This window comes from Copadichromis virginalis, linkage group LG13 (genome assembly GCF_057382275.1).
Source record: "Copadichromis virginalis isolate Kocher_CV1m ecotype Utaka linkage group LG13, C_Virginalis_male_GT1.1, whole genome shotgun sequence".
NCBI lineage: Eukaryota > Metazoa > Chordata > Actinopteri > Cichliformes > Cichlidae > Copadichromis > Copadichromis virginalis.
This window is the reverse complement of record NC_140630.1, coordinates 16,720,834-16,739,642: the sequence shown is the minus strand read 5'-3', so window position 1 is coordinate 16,739,642 and position 18,809 is coordinate 16,720,834. Positions and strand designations below refer to the sequence as shown.

Here is an 18,809-nt window from a genome sequence, read left to right as displayed (position 1 = left end):
TCTGTTCTTCCTCTCTCCCTCCCTCACATTAACACATAGACTCGGCACAAACAGTTGATCAAACAACTGTGCAGTGGAGACAGAATTTGGCCAGACAGCCGGCCAGGATGAGTAATGTAGAGCCGCTTTGGCTTAATTTGTTTAGAAAGCCTATCATTGCTGCAAACACGTTACAGACTGTTGCTGTTTACTGAAGAGTATTTATCCCCGTAGCTTCTAACTGCACGCCTTTTTAACGTCAGCGGCGCACAGCGTGGCCACTGTTGAGGTCGAACAATGCGGCCGTTGTGAGGCGATGAAGCTGAGATTTAGAAGAGAGGAGGAGTGCGTTTTGTTCGCAGCGGTTAGGTGGACTCCTTCAGTGTGTGACCACACTAAAGGGGAAATTTTCTGCGTCACAGGGTTACAGCGTAGCTCGGGGCCTGTGTACATGTGAAGAAGGAAAACAGAGCTTTTTGGAAAACAATGACATAAGCCCTTTTAGGTCTTCCAGGCCTCTCACCCATTCTGTTGTGACAGATTTATGATCCCATTCTCAGCGTTCCTTTTTCATTCGTGTTTCATTTTTCCGCCATCCAGTGTCCTACACCCTCCTCTTTTTTTCTTGCCTTTTCTGTTTTGTCCCTTTCTTCCCATCTTTTTTCTTTTGAGTGCGTATACTGTACATCGACTATATGTGAAGGGGTGAGAGAAAGGCAAGACGAAGACACAATGACAGACAGCGAGTCTAATCAAAACTATTATTCTCTAAGGAGTTTTACCTCCAGCTTAGGAGACAGTGATGATATTCAAAAGACAGGGGGTGTTTATTTTTATCCTTGCTGGTGAGTTTCATTGTGGTTAACATCTTACGCCCTATTTTTCACACGCACAAGCTGGCCGTTTTTGGATTTTGTGCTGCAAGAGGCATTTCACAAACAAGCAGAGGTATGAAGCGGTGAGAGTGGGAGGATAAGAGAGAACATTGTCTTCTCTTCTCCAGCTTAGGGACAGAGCAGAACAGGTTGTGTGAGGATACTTGCTATCCTTAACAATGTCTAACACAGCCTCAGGGCCACCTCTTCCTCTCTGACGAAGCTGGGAGTTGTGCAGAGTAGGAGACGCACATTCCTGAGCGTCAGATGGCCTGCTGGTACACTGTAATTGCTTTAACTTTGTCATCTTTAGACCTAATCACCACAATAACTTGGATCAATGGTTTTAATGATTTTATTTAATGGATAAAGATGATATTTGTCTCGCTTTTCATATTTATGACTCTGGCCAATCACTTTAAACAGTCATTGTGGTTTACAAACAGAATTCCTGCTTCAGCTTTGACTTTCTAACTCTTTCTGTGTTACTACTGCTCACTTTGAGTTTTAGCTCTATATTTAGATAACAGGGTTTAGATAATCTGGCTCTCCCTGGAGTTATTCTCACCTGGTCTCACTTAAATGAAACGATCTGCGCTTTACCTAGAGGGCGCTCATCAGATGGTCCTGGGCAGATCTCAGGAAATCGGTTTTTGGGACGGAAAACTTGGTAGGAAAGGACGCAAATACTTTAAAAAATGCTTAAACAGATGAAGAGCAATCATCTAGGGCAGTATTTGCCCTTTGGGGAAAGCATGTAAGAGCTCCCTAGCTAGGCAGATCCTCTTAGCACCTGCAAAAGAGGAAGACAAGCAGACACAGAGGAGGAAGGGTGGGGCGCAAACAGGTATGCAGAGCAGGCAGGCATTTATACAGGTACGACCAGATAGGAAGTGCACGAACTTCTGAACTCCTTCCAAACAAAAAACAAACGTAAGCTCGACGCCTGCTTCTAAACACACAAGGCCAACATTTTATTTTAGTTTAGTTTAGTCAGCCACACTCTTGGTTGGAATGAAACAATACAGCTGTCGTTTCACTTTGCCTTTAAAACACCAGCATTCTGCTAACGTATCATTCTCAACAGTCACTATGAAACAGGAAGCTCTCAGGATGGGATTTCTGCTGTTTTGAAATTCTCTTGCTAGCTCATGTGGACGGCTGAGCTCACGCCATGACGAGGCCTCTGGTGTCAGTTCACAAGAATTGCTACTCCTTGCACAGGATTCAGTCAAACTTACAAGTGTAACAGTAATCAGTCATTACCGAAACTGTGCTCAAGTTCAGCGTCGTATTTGTTGTTTTACTGGCACTTTTCCATTTTCAACTCACTTTATTGATCACAACCTACCTAATTATAGACATACAACGTACAAACCTGAAACACTTAACCACAAACACTGTTGAGTGTCAAGGTGTGTCAAACAAAGAGGTCGGTCGGCAAAGAGCAGTAAATAGTAAAACTCATTAAAAAAACCCAAAGAAAATAAATAGATTGAGAAAGAAATGTGTCTAAAATGAACAATCATTAAAAGAAGTCAAACTAAATAACCCCTGTCAAGAGTTAAGCGATCTAATAGCTGAGGGAATGAGAGATTTAAGTATCTATTTGTTCTGCACTGAGAGCAACTTCTTGATCTCGGATCACAAAACATGATCAGGATGATTAATAACCTTTTTTGCCTTCTTTATCACCTGATTCCTCCTGTAGTGTCCGTCAAATTATAGTGAAACCTGCACACAGTAATCACCTAATGGGTTTTCACCACACTGTGGTCAAGGTCAAGGGTACATTGCCGTAGTAGTAGTAGTAGCCGCGTGAGCTACTACATTGCTGAAGTTCTCGTTTTCGTGAGATCGCTGTGCTGCCCCATTTCAGTAATTACAAACCCAAGAAGAAGGAAAAGCAGACCAAGGCTTTAAGAAGCACAAATTTGCTGCAGATTTCTCCAAAAGCAGATATAAATTGAAATGACATCACTCTGGCGGTGGGCCGCCATCTTTGTGTGCCTGTCGGTCCATTATGTTATCCATCACTGGGTCTCTCTGTCTGGTATTGTCAATTACCCAGAGGAAAACAACATTAGAGGCCTGAATGGGACACGGAGCTGTGGCAGGCCTGACATGGCTGTGTTATATGATTACACAACCTGTTGGCTGTCGCCTGTCAAGTGTCTCCTGACTCTGATGAATGGCTGTAATATGCCGCGCATCACAACACGCCACGCCACGCACTCATTAATGGCTTCTCATAATGGCCAGGACGTTCCTGCGATGCCGCAGAAGGGTTCACAACGAGAGAGAGAAGGTGAGAGCGAGGAATACTCCCAACGCTGTACCGACAAACAAAAGATACACCGTGTCCTCATTTTAAACGGCAAGACGCCAACATCACAGTCACATGTAACTGCATAAATGAACGAATGCTGACAGAAATAAAGTAAAGGGGGGGGGGAAATAAACACACACGCACACTGGGAGATGTAAGAATTATTATTTTTGAGTGTGACACATATGTTTCTCAATTAGATACATTCTAGTCAATCTGTGGCCTATTTGCATAGATTATCAGTAATGTGAGCAACGCGGCGTGCTCACCAGCATGTGGGAACGTCACAATAGAGACGCTCGAAGAAAGGAGATTGAATCTGTCGTCTGTTGGGTGCCATCTGAAGCTTAGCTGATTGCTCTTTCTTTCAGTGAATTAGGAGACACGCTACCCGAGATCCTCCAAACTACTCGACTCCCAGCTCTAACAAACAGATCTGATTCTCATAGAGACACTGCTCCGCGAGGTTTCAAATTAAAAGTGTGAAAAAATGCTCCAAATGAGCTTTGGAGTCTGTAGGGGGGAAGCTGCTGTGCAGCAGTGCAGTGGCTGTATGGCAACAAAGTAAAGTAGTTTTTCATGCAGTGTATCAGCTGTGGAGAGGTTATCTAAAACATACACCAACCTAACCCGAAGCCACGTTAGGTGGCTTTGATCAGACTCTTAATTCTTACCGGGAAGCATCACACAGTGCTGGAGCCTCATTGAAAATTTGACAAGCCCCTCCTAAATATAGTGTGCCTCGGCTTTGTGTGGTCTTATGTTTTACATTGTCTCACATTAAAGTCAGTATTTTTATAGAAGGAGACACAGAGGTAAAGAGAGTTTTGAGTATGGCATCACTCAGATGTGCCTCAATGGCCTGGAGGGGACTGCTGAACATTGCTGCACCTGCAATGTGTGTGTGTATGTGTGTGTGTGTGAGACAGAGAGGAAAAGACAGAGGGACAATCTGCCTTAATATTCCTATGTTTCTGTCATTGTTAGCGTATGTTTTCTTTCTCACAGCTTGAGTTTCTCAGTTTGAAATGCAACACCTGCAGATGTGTCTTGTAAACGGCAGCCGCCAGCTCCTCTCCCATTCAGAGGGGACCATTGAAACAAAGCAATTAAAGCAGCTCTCTCCACGGGGCGAAGACTCGGTCCATGGGTGTGCCTGCCTGTGCGCGAATGATTTTCCATTGTTTTAAAGCCAGAATCTTTAGATTGAACGGCGAAGAGCTCCACACTCCAGGAGAATGTGCCAGTCAAAACATTAGCAGCTCTGTCATATTCGTGTGTGTTTAAATATGGAAGTCAGAGGTCACTGACAACCTGTTGACACAGCGCAGATTTATGCAACGCGCACAACCGTGCAAACATGTATCCGCAGCCCAGGTTTCGACTCAGCGGTGGTTTCTTGTTGCTGCTGATCTCCGGGTCCTTGCAGCTCCAGATACCAGAGGCTGAGTTATTTCTCCGCTCCGCTCACTGACCCTCCTAATTGAGAACGGCTGTTACTGAGAAAGAGCGAGCTAAAGAGACAGAGAAAGATTGAGAACAGATACTTGTGTGAAAGCACACGACTCTTAAGAGCAAAAGAAAGACCGAATGAAAGGAGCAAAGAGCTAAACCTGTGGAGGCCAAAGCTCATAGAGGGTGCTCCTCTTTCACGCCCCTTGATCATCTCTATCTCTTCCTCTTCTTGCCGTAAACCAACAGGAGCCAAGCGCAGTGTCTCAAACGTAGGAGGGGTCGTTAGTGTCGTACATGATGGCCGTAGGAAGGAGAAAAGGAGGGAAGCACTGTTTAGGGTGGAGGGAGAATCACATAAAGCAAAGTCAAACCAGAGGGCTGGGGAAGAGGAGCGGTGAGAACAGTGACAGCTGCAAGCATGTCGTACTGGGTGATGGTCTGTCCGTCTGTCAGAGCAGATATTTCTGTCTGTTTAGTGCTGCCTTACTGGCTGCCAGAGACACTCCTCGTGTCATCGCTGGGTGCCTGCTGTCACTGGCTAAAAAGGAGAGAGGGAGTGGAGTGTGTACGCGAGCACGCGTGTGTGTGCGCACAGGGGTGTGTGTGTGTGTGTGTCAGCGAGAGTGACAGAGAGAAACTAGAGCAGCTGTCTTGAAAGCTCTTCCACTCTGTCAGTACATCTAGAATCTGCTTTCCCCTGATATCTCCTCACTGAGGCAGTGTTTTAGTCAGATGTTTGGTCAGAAGTCTCAGTTTTTCCCTGATAAAGGAACACTTTGGGGAAATCAGTATGTTGTGTAGCTTATCTGTTAAGATAACGAGATCATAAGCGCTGTAAAGCCTATATTTGTAACACACTGTTTAATGTCAAATCAAATCACTTTTTATTGTCACATCACATGTGCAGGCACACTGGCACAGCACATGCGAGTGAAATTCTTGTGTGCGAGCCCCACAAGCAACAGAGATGTGCAAACACAACAACACAAACGAGCAAAATACAAGAATGGCCAACCTGAAACTAATAAATATATGTACAATATATAATAGTGTATGCATTTCTGGATGTGTATACTAAATATTTTCCTACGTGTGTGTGTGTGTGTGTGTGTGTGTGTACACATTTTTACAAATTAAATAGTAAAAAACTCAAATAAAATAATAATAATAATAATAATAATAAAATATATAAAATATACAGAGTTGAATATGTGCAAAACAAGTGGCATTTATATACAGTGTGGAGTGCATAATGTTGTAATTTTAGTCAGTAAATATGTGTTACATACATCTACATTGCCTGTATTTGTAGCAAAACTGCTTTTATGTGGTTGTAGCTTTGGCATGCCGACTTGCCGATCATGGTTGAAGACCAGGCACAACCCCAAATGGCAAAAGCACACCCCTACTGCAGCAGCCTCCCCAGCAAGGATGCTGTGCCCCACTACACTACACGACTGACTTTACACTTACTAGATCAGAATCTGAGAGTATTCAAAAGCTTCAGCAAAATTTAGTATACTATATTGAGTGTACAGTGCACATATAGAACTTTATATCCTAAGTGCTAAGCGAAAAGGACACCAGCAGAGCCGAAGGTGGTTATCTTCAGGTTCACCATGATACGAATATCTGATGATTGATGGTTTTTCTTTTAAAAATATCACAAATGAGAGAATAGGAGTGCAGCTAGAGTACCGTGTCGATAAACAGTATCAGTAAACTGCCGTTAAAATATGATACCCATCCTTGACTAAGCCCAGATTAGCCTGGATGAGCTACACCTTTCAAAGCGGCTTCGTGGCGCTGGTGTGTTCATGCTTTGTCGAATGACAGGCTTTGTGAAGTGTCTCTCTTGGTCAGCCTGAACACTGCTATATTGAAGTTTTGCAGACACGTAACCGCAAAGTGACGTGACATTTTGGACGTGGGACAGCTACAGTCACAATGTAGAATAGAGCGAACAAGGCCCCATTCACACAGGCTTAGAGCCTGATCTGCAACCATCTGGCAACCGCCGGTTCACCGAATGGTTGTTGGAGGGAAAATTATTACCTAAGCCCCAGCCACACAGGCATATGAACATGCCACTTTATAGAACTGGCAGCCACCTGTTGCCAGAGAAAAGTGTTGGTTGCTTTGGTTCATAGCATATTGCTGTGGTTTTACTTTGAATGGAAGTGATGTTCTTGTCTACAAACACTGTGCAGCTACTGCCCGAGCTATAGTGAAACTGTAGAAAGTCAGAACCAAACTGGAAATGAAGACGATTCGTTTTCAAAGCAACAGTTTTGAAACACATAGACTCATCTTTTACTTTGAAGGTGAAAATGTGCCACTTTACTTCCTGAGTAGTTAGCAAGAAGTTGCAGAGAAACACGAAAAAGTGCAAGCATCCGACAATCTCCAGAAACCACCACCAACCAGTTGGGGAATACATTTTCCCCCCTACAAGCCAGTGGTTGAGTCACATCCAATATGGTGTACAACTACAGTGTGAGGTGATATCACACGAGAAGTCATACATTTTTCAAAATAAAGCAATGTAGGATGTCACCATCGAAAAGGTTTGACACTTTTATTTTCTTGGACTATCAAGAAATTTGAAGCTGTTTCCTGTGGAGTCAGTGAGAACAGAATTTTTACTATCTTACACTGTTAATAAGTAGAGACAGTGAATAATGACCCACATTTTGAAGAAGCAGAACTTTTAAGCATGCACACGCTGCTGGCTGATGGCAGAGGGTTAGTTTAATCTTAGAATAACTTGTAGAGGCTGTAATGAGAAGACATGGTAGTAGGCAGGCGAGTGTCAGCGTTGTGTAGGTGGCACAATTTACATGAAATATTAAATAAAAATAGCATACGGTTTTAAATTTCCTGGGTCAACAGAATGTGAGTGTGGGAGGCACAGTGAGACGGTGTGAAGCTGAAAATCACTGTGCACAGAGCGTGCCCACCCGAAATACTTCCAAAAGTCAACCTAGATGGTCTGTTTAGTCTTTATTGAAATATTCAATGTTTGTCAGTTTATAAATGTGAAGGCTAAGACGTCAAAAACCGCCGACGGCTGTTTAGTAAAAGGTTTGGCCTCTCACGCTGGATAATGGTAGTCATAACAGCTGCTATCATTTAACATGCTGAAGAGAAGTTAAAGGCACCAAGTGGAAGATTTTCAGTGCGTGCATTTTCAGTACTTAAACAATCGGGCAATCTCCTTTGTTCATATAAATCATAGGTTTTTATGTTTTACTAATATGGTGTGTTTTTGACCATCGATTGTTTTGATTGAAGTCATCTGTTGTTGGAGTGTTGTCATCTGATTACAAACATGTGCTTTTCAACAATCAAGATGGCCCTGGAGTGAGGTAATGGAATATTTAAAACAAAGATGTAAGAGCATTAGCGAGGCTTTAGGCTGCACGGTGGCTCTGTGGTTATCCTAAAAGTCGAGAGTTTGCACCCACTGGAGTGAATGTGTGCAACCTGAGCTGGATGTGGGCTGGGGAAATGGATAGATTTTGTGCAGTTTAGAGAGCGCTCTCAATGTTTGAACTTTCCTTGACCTTTCTCTGACTGTTTGATGGGTTATCTCAGCAAGACGGCAAGACTCGTATGACTTAATGAATCAAGGAAATAGCGTCACCTAAGTCTCCCGGGCTAATTTCAGCAGCGGCGTGAGCCCCCACATTGATGTTGCCTGTAATTTTGCGGCAGCCGTGACAACATTAGTGCAACTTTAGATCCTGTGCTGTCAGTGTCAGCCTCTTCTGGCTCCTCAGCTGCCTCCGCAGCCCTGTAACCACACACTGCTGTTTATGTTCTTTAGGTTAACACAGTTATCTCTGTGCGCAACCGGAGCCGTCAACCTACACGGGCACTTTGGCACATGTGTGCAGTTGCGTGTGTGCAGCTGCAGGACCTGCCTCCCTCCAGAAAGAGCTGCAGGGACTTGCCAGTATTTTCATTCCCTCTAGAGGCATTTCCGCTCACCAACAAAGCCCTGCCTGAGTGATGAAACGAAGAGGAAGCAGCTTTTGTGAAGGGAGCAGCCAAATTCTGTCTGTGTGTTGGTGCGTGTGCGTGTGCACTGCTGACCCTGGCTAACAGTTCGCTACATGCAAATTTACTCTTCAGCTTGCAGTTCAGGTTGCTCCAGGCTCTTGTTTGCTCACAAGCCTACTGTACCACAAGAACAAGCCTACTCTGTATCCCATTCAAGAAAACAAAGTTGCCTCCTGTTTGCCTCTAATTGACTGGTATAATTCCTGGCTTGTTGGATTGGTTAGTGTTTTTTCACAGGGCTTGTTAGCACTGGCCTTTACTTCCTCTGTAGCTGTTGCCAAAAAGGAAATGTATGCTGTAGCTCAGGTCACAATTCTCCAGAGTGTCTGGCTCTGGGAAAGAATTGAATCGAGCCAATAATACAAAAAAACTTCTCATTGTAAAGTGAAAATGACATAAAAAACGAAAAGCAAATAACACTGATATAAATGATCGTTTTGGGTTCTTTCTCTGTGCGAATATCACTTTTTCTCTGCTGAGTGAATAGCCTTTGTTTAGTCTGTGATTTCTAGAAATAACTCCTCGGTTTTGATAATAACTATGGTTGGTGGGAAAACATCATTATTGCTTTCTCACTTGAGGTCATGACACAGCTACTGAGTTGTTGTTTTTTTTTGTAATTTTCAAATGGGTGCAAAAGCAGCAAAACTGCTGGATCTGACAACCGCAGAGATTGAGATTTTCTCTGGGGTTGTCTACAGAGTCAGCGTCCTGTGGGTTGACAGCCAGGGCCCTGTGACACACGCTCATGGCCATAAACAGGGATTTAGCCCTCTGGAGAAAATAACCTTGATAATTACTGGGTGCATATGGACCTGCCCACAGAGGGAGAGGGAGGGAGGAGACGAGAGCTGACTGAGAAGGAGAGAGAAGGGAGAGAGCCACATCCGCTGGTGCATTCCTGCATGCTGTGTCATACTGGTGCTGAGTTTCCCCTCGGTTTGCACGGAGATTTCCACAAGGTGGAGAGTGCAAAGAGCTACTGACGCAGCGCTTGGGGCTGTGGATGCTGACATTTAAAGTTTAACAAAGCAAAAAGCACATGCATACACTCCCCAAAGTAACAAAAAGACAACATAAAAAAAATGGAGGCATGTGAGGGTGGGATACATGGAAAGAAGGGGGCATATATAGCCTGGCAACCTAACTCATGAGTTGAACTCTGCTCTCCTGGTTGCTTTCTGCTCTCACCACGTGGCCTCTGTGGTATAGCTGAACTGGGCATCATTACAGCACAGCCAGAGCCGAATGTCTGTGGCTGGCTCACTGCCCCGTCTGCCTGCCTGTCATTCAGCTGGTTAAAGAAGCCTTGTTGAACAACTGCACCGTGCCGGACTACTACAGGGCCATTCATTGCGTGCAACAGCCAAGTCCTGTCACCAGTGTTAGCTAGCAACATACCAATTTACTACTAGAAACGACTCGGGCATTTTGCTCGGTAAGCACAGTTTCCCCCGAGCAACCTCCTAACCCATTTTTTTGAAGTTTGGATTTCAGAGAGCACGCCCCTCTAACAGAACAAGCCTCTTCAGACAAACGCGGTGTTCGCGTCTCAGAGATGTTTTCCGCCTCTGTTGAATGTACGCCATTGAGCGCATAGTGATCCATTCCCCAAGGAATCACACAACAACAGCAAAACACAAAAAAAAACAAACCAAAAAACAACAAAACAGATCCTTTGTGCCGCCTGTAATGCTGGATCTCTCAAACAGAAGAGCTGAAAATACACTTCATCACTCTGAGAGGGTTTTTGCTTCCCCCCACCCCACATGCGTTGGGCTAATCCTGTCACAGCTGACCTGCGTCTTGGTGAACTGTTCTCCGTCCTTTTCTCAGTCCCAGAGTGGCACACACAGAGAGGACATGCATGAGAGTCATAACTTCAACAGGCGCTCTTTCTCCCTTTCGTTACATGCTTTATTCCTGCTCTCATTCTTGACTCCTCCAGCTCTTGTCCCTCTCTTGTCCTTTTTGCCCCCTCCCCACCCTTAACCCTCACTCTGTCTGCATCCCTAACATCCTCCCGCTATGATTAGCAATAGTGTTTTTCTTCCCCAGCCAGTGTAATGTCTAGATCCTCCTGTGTCCTTGGAAAGCAGCCTAATAAGCTCAGACACACACTGATGTCTCTGTGCACCACAGGCCTATTCTCCAGCGTCAGCCAGCACACACTGAGGTAAACAAAGACTGCCACACACACACACACACACACACACACACACACACACACACACACACACACACACACACACACACACACACACACACTATCCTAGTGTGCTAATAGACCAGCATACCAACCCACTGAGGACAGCGTTGACGCTAGCTTGCTAACGTTGACCTTCCGTGTGCCAATCACAACAAATCTGCTCTCCCGATTTGAATATGGGGAGGAAAACAGTGTAAATTGAAAGCAGAAATCCCCCTGGTGTGAGACAAGATGAGACTCTGAATAAATTATTCAGATGGCAGCCTCTTTCCTGTATGATTCTCGCCTTCTGCTACGTTTAATGGCATCTGTGAAGACGCCCATTCGAGATTAATCCAGATGTAAGACGTTTGTGCGCGTATGTTTGTGCGATCTTACATTTGTAAGAACGCGTGCATGTGTGTGTGTGTGTGTGTGTGTTGCCCGCTCACCCCTCTTCTCATGCGTCCCGTTGTGTCGTGTGATGGGGAAACAAAGCCTCAACAGGGGAATTTATTTCTTCTCCAGAGAGGGCTGTAAATAAACAACTAGTGAATCAATGCCTCCATTTGTTTTTTCTCTGATAATTCTGCCTGTGGCGTCAGGCGGTGTGACAGTGTTTTGCAAGCCAGCGTAGCTCTCAGCAGCCATATTTCCTCTTGGTGAGAGTGAGAAAACATGCCACACTGGCCTCATGTTTCATTACCTAGGATCAGTAAATTACCGCACGCTTTTTTCTTTCTTTTTTTAATATCATTCACTGAAGCTCGTTTAGTACCATGATGGCGCCTTTGTATGAATGGGAAAAAACACCAGCATTAGAGCTGCTCAGTCAATTAAAGACAGACAGGCATAGAAATTACTGTGTTCAGCTGAATGAAAAAAATAACCCACAGTAGGCCCTGTGGTTTCAATCAACGGTGACCTTCCCCAACAGAAGTACTTACAAATATTTGGATATTAAATATTACGGCGCGCTTTGTAATGCACTCTTTGAATTCATGTTCATGTTATAATCAAAGTGTAAAGAACTTTGCAGGTTATTAAAAAAGAGTTTTGAATAGGTTAGTTCACTTAAATGACAGTAAAACATATTTACTCACTTACTCACTTAATGGGAGCTTTGATGACACTCAGCATACACAGTCCATTTTGATTCTCATCTTGATTTTTTTTTTCTTTTTTATGGGGTTTAAGTAAAAAAAAAAAACTAAACAGGGAAGGTAAAACAACAAAAAACCTGTTTTTTTTAGATATATTTCCATTTCATTCTTGATCTTAATCTGATCTTTAAACATTGCAGCTTTCACCAGACTCCAGCGCTTTACTGGGCTTTTAACAGCTTTACGTGGCAGCTAGCATAAGCATCATAATAAAAAATAACATCTATTTTATTCTCAATGCTAGGCTAATACAAGTACCCTTAGTGCTTTCCATAGGAATGAAACAGGTACGTAGCACCCAGGTCCTGCTAATCAAATGCACTTCATTATTAGATCCTCAGCAAGTATGAGCACCTCTATTAAAGCACAAGATTTGGCAGTTTGCTGGTCTGGTGCATTCAGAAACATGTGCCACACACGTCCCAGCAAATTCAACCCAAAGCATTTTTAATTTTGCCAGCAGATGTTTTTAGTTTTAGTCGTCATTTAGGCTTCTAAATCAGTGGTCCCCAACCCCCGGGCCACGGACCGGTCCGTGAAAATATTGTCGGGCACAAACCGGTCCATGGCGCAAAAAAGGTTGGGGACCGCTGCTCTAAATGATTGTTTTTTTTAGTCTAGTTTTATCTGACTACATATCATAAGATTATAGTAGACTAAATCTAAAGTTGATTCAGTTGACTAAACTATAAAGTGTAAAAATTTGTTGTGTTTTTAACGGTGAGAGTTGCTCTACACAGTTTACAAAGTGTCTTAATTTCCTTGACATCAAATGTCTACTTTTCTCTTCTCTTCCTCCCAACTGTTGACATCTTGTCACGCTTCTATGAGAAACATGGAGCATTCATTGATGAAAACAAGATGTCTTTACATTACATCATCCTTTTTGTCTGCATGCATTAGTTTTTTTTTTTTTTTTTAATTTATCGTCTTGTGTTTGTCAGAAAAGACAGGTCGTTGATGAAAACAATGACGGAAATTATTGGTCAGTTAAATTAACACGGCCCCAAAGGTCAGCACGTCCAATGCTCAGAGAAACTGCAAGAAAGGAAAAACAAGAGCTATATCTTAGACTCTAGAGCCCCCATTTACCGTTTTAAAGTTGCATGCGGACAAACACTGAGACTTCTGGAACAAAATCCTCTGGATAGATAAGATCAAAGTGGAGAGAATGCAGAATTTGGCGGAAACTAAATAGGTCAGGCAGCATTACAATGATCCCAAGCACAGCAGAAAACGTAAACAGAATGGCTGAAAAAGAAACGAATTAAGGTTCTGCAATGGTCGAGTCAAACCCCAGACCTAAAGAGATGATGTCATAAAAGCAACACGTTATTGTTGCTAAATGTTGTTCTACAAGTTAGTGAATCATGTAGGTGCACTCAGTTTTTCACAAGACTGTACATGCAGATGTACATTTAAAAAAGGATTTGGTGCTAGCAGCTCTGTCTATCTTGGGATCCAGGTATCTTAATATCTGGCCAACTAAGCCCAGCTCCTTTACTTTTAAACTGTTTGTTTTCCTTAAATGCACTTCTGCAATCTTCAATAACAATAATTAGCGCAGGTTCTAGAAAATATGGGGGGAGTTGCTTATATTAGCTACGGTTGGATGGCTAATGGGAAAGTGAATAATGGTGTAAACAGAGTGTTCCTGGTTCTGCAGGAATAACGTTAACCTCCCAGTGTGCGAACCTTGATTAGAAGCAATCATTCAGCTAATGCTACTATTGGTAATGCCAACACAACTGTACACAAGAGCCTCTAATGAACACTGGTTTACTGTGGTTTCTTTGTACTGAAGTACCCTTCTCTATATCCCATATCCAAGTGTGAAATTACAATATCAGATCATATTTAGTTAATTAAACCCATATGACTAATTTAATTTGACTCAAATGTGGGGAAAGTGAATAAATCATGGAGGCGTATTTAGCTTGCTAGCACTGGTGTTAACAGTAATTAAATGTGGGGCAATCTGTAGCCTGTGAAGATAGCTCAAGTCTTTTCTTTCTGCCTACTGTACAAGTACACATGTGGAAGAAATGTAAGCCAGACGGGGCTTTTTCGGGGGGAGACGTCTTGCAGAATATTAATGAAATGGTGTGTGAGTTTCAAACATAGAAATAAGCGAGTCAAAGATGCAGTCTTGTAAAGTAGGCTAGTGCATTAATAGTCAGCGAGCGACTGTCCCATTAGGAGATCTGCACATCTTAGTTAGAGAAGAGCCAGAAGCAGAGAAGAAATATTCCTCCATGATTAGAGTCGGGAGAGTTCAAAGACAGCTGGTTTTTGCAGCTAGATGGGCACAAAGCACTCACAAGGAAGACAAGAAATCAACTTGTATTTGTCATTTAAGTATTTTATGCTTCATATTTGGCAGGGATTAGAGATGCATATTCTCTCCAGCTCTGTCAGTCCTAGTTATGCGCTTCCATTTTGTCAGATGCACAACGGGGTGCTTTATTGCATCTCGATAAATGTTGCCACCTAAGCCTTGTTTTCCTATCACTAAAAAGCACGTTGTGTTTTGTCACACTCCCTCATGCGCATGGCACTTTGTTTTTTGTTCATTTTAGACTCGCTCTGTGATTGATGAGGATTAAGAAACGGATTTTGCCTAACAGGAAACACAAGAACATCCTTATCCAAACTGGTAAGAATCTTGATTTATCAGCTGCGTGTTCATCTGACTGGTTTGGCTTCAGCTCGTGTGGTGATACTGCAAATAAGACAATATGGCTGCCATTTGGATATTGCCCCACGTTGTATCATACCAGGTGTTTTGTCCTAGAAAAGGATGCTCTCGTGATCGTGTTATGTGGTAACTGAAGCAGAAAGAAGACTTGCTTTCAAGAACAATATGAAAACCTGAATATGTTGCGATTCGGGGCATCAAAAGAACACGCGAAGCTTTAACATAAATCATCTGTGTGTTGTTTGATTGTCCTGCGATACCTAAATTTTTACATGCTGCATTCTGTTATCCCAACGCTTTCATATATTAGACCACATACGCGTCAGAACATCCTGAATTAATTGCCACCATGACTGGCCACCATTGTTCTGAATGAAAGCACATGTTTACGGGGATTAGTTGCGTGATAGTGGGTGATGGCATTTCCTCTTTGCATGGTAGACAGCTGGTGCTTGTCAGGTGAGGGGTGGAGGAGGAATGGGGGCAGTCAGTCAGTCAGTGAGACCAAACAAGTTGGGATGCCAAGTCTTTCTTGCTGGGTCTTTCCTCTGATGTGGTCATTTTAGATCAAGCCCATTTGAAGGATGTTTACAAGAGCACATTCCTGCATGCGTGCTATAGTGGAGCTCTACCTTTTTTTGCTTGTTTTCAAGGCATCGTTATCCATGTTGAACCAGTGCTGGAGCTTCTGTGTGTGACCATTGATTTGCCCGTATCAATCTCCAAGAGGAGTAAACTGCTCATCCCCATTTCCTCATCCTCCAATCCGATCTTTACTGTAAGGACAAAGCTGCATTTGATGCAAAAACATGCTTGAATACTCTGTTCATTTTTCCTTTGAACAGCATGGACATTATGTATTCAGATAACCCTCGGACTGCATGAATATTAAGTGTTCATTTAAACCTTAGCCGAGATGAAACACCCCATCAGTCGTCATGTGACAGTGACCACGATGATGCATGAAGTAATTGGGTTGGATGAGGATATGAGGAAACAGCGCACTAAAGGATGTCATGTTAAGGCCTCCATCGCATTTTAGGTAAAAAGAGGCCCAGTCCTTCTGGTTTTGTTTGGGAGGGTTGTGCAAAATGTCGACAGCGTTAGTTGTATACATGTGAAACGGCATCAAAGCGCTTGAAGGTGAATAATTTTTGGTGGCATCTGCACATTCTGCAATATGCTAATAAGCAAAGCTGCAAAAGCCAGATTGCCAGGAGAGAGAAGGGGCGACGGGGAGAGGAGGGGAAAAAAGAAAGAAGGGGAGAGCAGAGTGGAAAAGAGAGAAACAGACGGAGGCTGGTGTAAATTATGGATGCAACGTGCGATTTCCAAGAGGAAAAGAAAGGCAGAGAGAAACCTCAAGTCATGCATATCAGATTACGCATTTACCACATTTTCTTATCATGGTCCGTGAGCAAACTTGTGTGCAATCTGGCCTCTTTGTGTGTACGTGCACGCGTGTTTGTTTGAGACAGGAAGTATAAGAGTGAGCGAGAGAGCACTTACATATTCATCCATGTCAAGTTGCGTGGAGTTGTCTTGTGCTGTGAGGCATTCTTAAAAACTTCCTATGACGTGCACGTCTAAAGCCGGGTTGACTTACATTGCTATTGTGTAGCTTTGCTTCGTGTGTCCATGGCGACACGGCTCCTTTTGGTACGCACGTGCCATCTCGTTAGTTTTGAGGGTGCATATTTACACAGTGGCAAATCTGCCCCACTGGGCATTTACATGACATTGTTTAACTGTGCCGAAAAGCTGAGCTGGCTGCTTTAATGCCTTCTTTAGCAGTTCTAAGTAAAGTTAAGTAAAAGTATGTTTACCCTGCCCCCCCGAACTACCACCACATCGCACCCTTATGTGCCAGCGCCTGTGTGTATGTGAATAATGAATCCATTCTTAAGTTGTGTCCGTGTCTGGGGTCTGCGCAGTGGTGTGGTTTCCCCCACAGAGGAGTTGGGAGGGGCTGGGTGGTAGGGGGTGTCTGGAAATAGCTCTGCCTGAGCTGGGAGCACCTTAGGTGGGCCTCTGTGCCAGCCTCACCTTCCTTTAACATGCATGCACGACAAAAGTACAATTCTACTCGCAAACCTGGACTATATTACTCCCCTGTTTTTCAGTTAGACTTGAAAGGGACGCATGTCTGCATTCACATTCACTGAGCAGGAAAGAAAAGAGCTGCGATTTCTAAGAACTGAGAAGGAGACACGTTGCAGTTAAAGCGCAAAGTGTCTTAGTTAGAAAACAGAAACTACAAAGCCCGCTCTGGATCTTGCCTGCATGTAAATGTGTGTTAATGTGCAAAGTAGGTCATTTATTTGGAGCAGGGACAGCCGTGGTGTGCCTCTCTTGAGCGATGTCAGAGCGGGGAATAAGTTCATAAGCAGACACATTGCTGGATTTGGTGAATTGTACAGGGGATTTACATATACCGATATTTTGTTTATGTGTCGAGCCAAATCCCTGGGTGGGTGTTGAAGGTGAAAATGGCTGTGGTCAATCCAGAGACAGCATCAGTAACCACAAGCAGAGATAGCAGCCTAAAAATCAGACTAAATCAGATTACCAAACAAACAGCTAAGAGGATTAATTCTGATCTCTCTCTCTCTCTCTCTCTTTTTCCATCAGATGGACACATTAAATCTGCAATCTATAAAATCCCTTCAAATGATTTTCTATTTTACTTTGTGGCCCTCATTTTCTGGTCACATGTTTGGAGCGAAGCTCTTTCTGCTCCCAGTGAACTCTGCCCTTTTGTTCTGCCTTGAGGCCTCTAGAAATGACTTTAGTAAACAGGGTATCAAAACCAGTCTTTAAAAATATCTTCACAGGGTACAAGAGCAGTCTGACCTCTGATCAGGTGATATACTGGCAAGCCCATACTGTTATAATAATGCGTTTTACCCAGCACGCTCGCTGTTAGGAGTAAAGCTGTGTTGAGAGATGCCTGTGGCCCTGTGGCTGTCAGTTAAACAAGCACAGTAACGTTCGCCGGAACAGGCGCAATTAATAGGAACCATAATATATAGAAGGGAATAATTACACCTTGTCGCTGGCTTTCACAGATCAAATATGTTCCTGCATTTCTTCAAATTAATCTCAGGAATGATTGTTGGCTTACAGGGAATCAGTGGCAGCACAGTATGTGTTCTCAGGGAGAAAATACTGTAGATTAATTTGGTTAATATTTCATAAAGCTTAGGAAGGCAAAGGGCATTTGAGGCTTTTCAGATTATTTATTCTCAGCCAATACTACACGCTACGGTTGAGCTGCTGTGCCACTGTGCTGCAACTGCCTTGCACAATGCCAAAGAAAGGCACTTGCCTTTAAAAGTGTTTGCCTGTGATAGCATTGTTTGTGAAATGGGAGCCGTTCACATGTGCAGCTGCGTTTCCTTTACGCCATGATCTGATTCAAAGGCTCTCGTTCACGTACGGCTTTGTATCGCTCTCCTGAGTGCTGATAACTGCTAAAAGATTCGTATTAATATCCTCTCTGGTGCTCTTTTATATTAGCTGATTCATTCCCTGCCCGGCTACTTCAGCTAAACACAGGGATACAACATAGCAACGTCGCTCTTGACAGCTTGACAAACTGACATTCCCACTCTCAGTGACTCCCGCTTCTGCCCTCTTGGTCTCTGTGATACAACTGTATACTGTAACCAACAAGACTGTAATCAGTGCAGACCTAATCTAATCATCGCTCCCGACAAGCAGCACTGGCTGCCGGGCTTCCACAAAACACATCTCGCATCAACAGGCTGCTTGGACGGCATCGTGTAGCTCGAGCAACCGCCGGATGAAATGTCAGGAGAAGCAGGATTATTCCCGAAAATGTCACTGACAGCATAATAACTTAGCAGAAGAGTGTCTCATGCTATGTTTGTATCTCATGTCAGCAGGTGTGATGTGTAACTCGGTGTGTGTCATAAAAGCTACTGTACACAAACGTAAACAGAAAGCGGGATCTGTTGAGTGAAACTGGTGCGCGATCGGTGTGCGCGCAAACCGTGGTGTTAGACGTTAAAGTGTGTGTTTTTAGATCTGCACA

The 18,809-nt window shown here is 43.5% G+C and overlaps 1 protein-coding gene across 6 annotated transcripts in view; it reads left to right on the top strand.

The window, feature by feature from the left end:
* zmiz1a (zinc finger, MIZ-type containing 1a) overlaps positions 1-18,809 on the top strand; it is a 110,511-nt gene that overhangs the window by 29,654 nt on the left and 62,048 nt on the right. For 5 of the 6 annotated variants that reach the window (XM_085477583.1, XM_085477585.1, XM_085477584.1 and 2 more), the window contains exon 3: positions 14,634-14,710. The exons of the other annotated variant lie outside the window; for it this stretch is intronic. The gene's annotated coding sequence lies outside the window, so the exon portion shown is untranslated. The remainder of the gene's footprint in view (positions 1-14,633; positions 14,711-18,809) is intronic. 6 annotated transcript variants of the gene reach the window in all.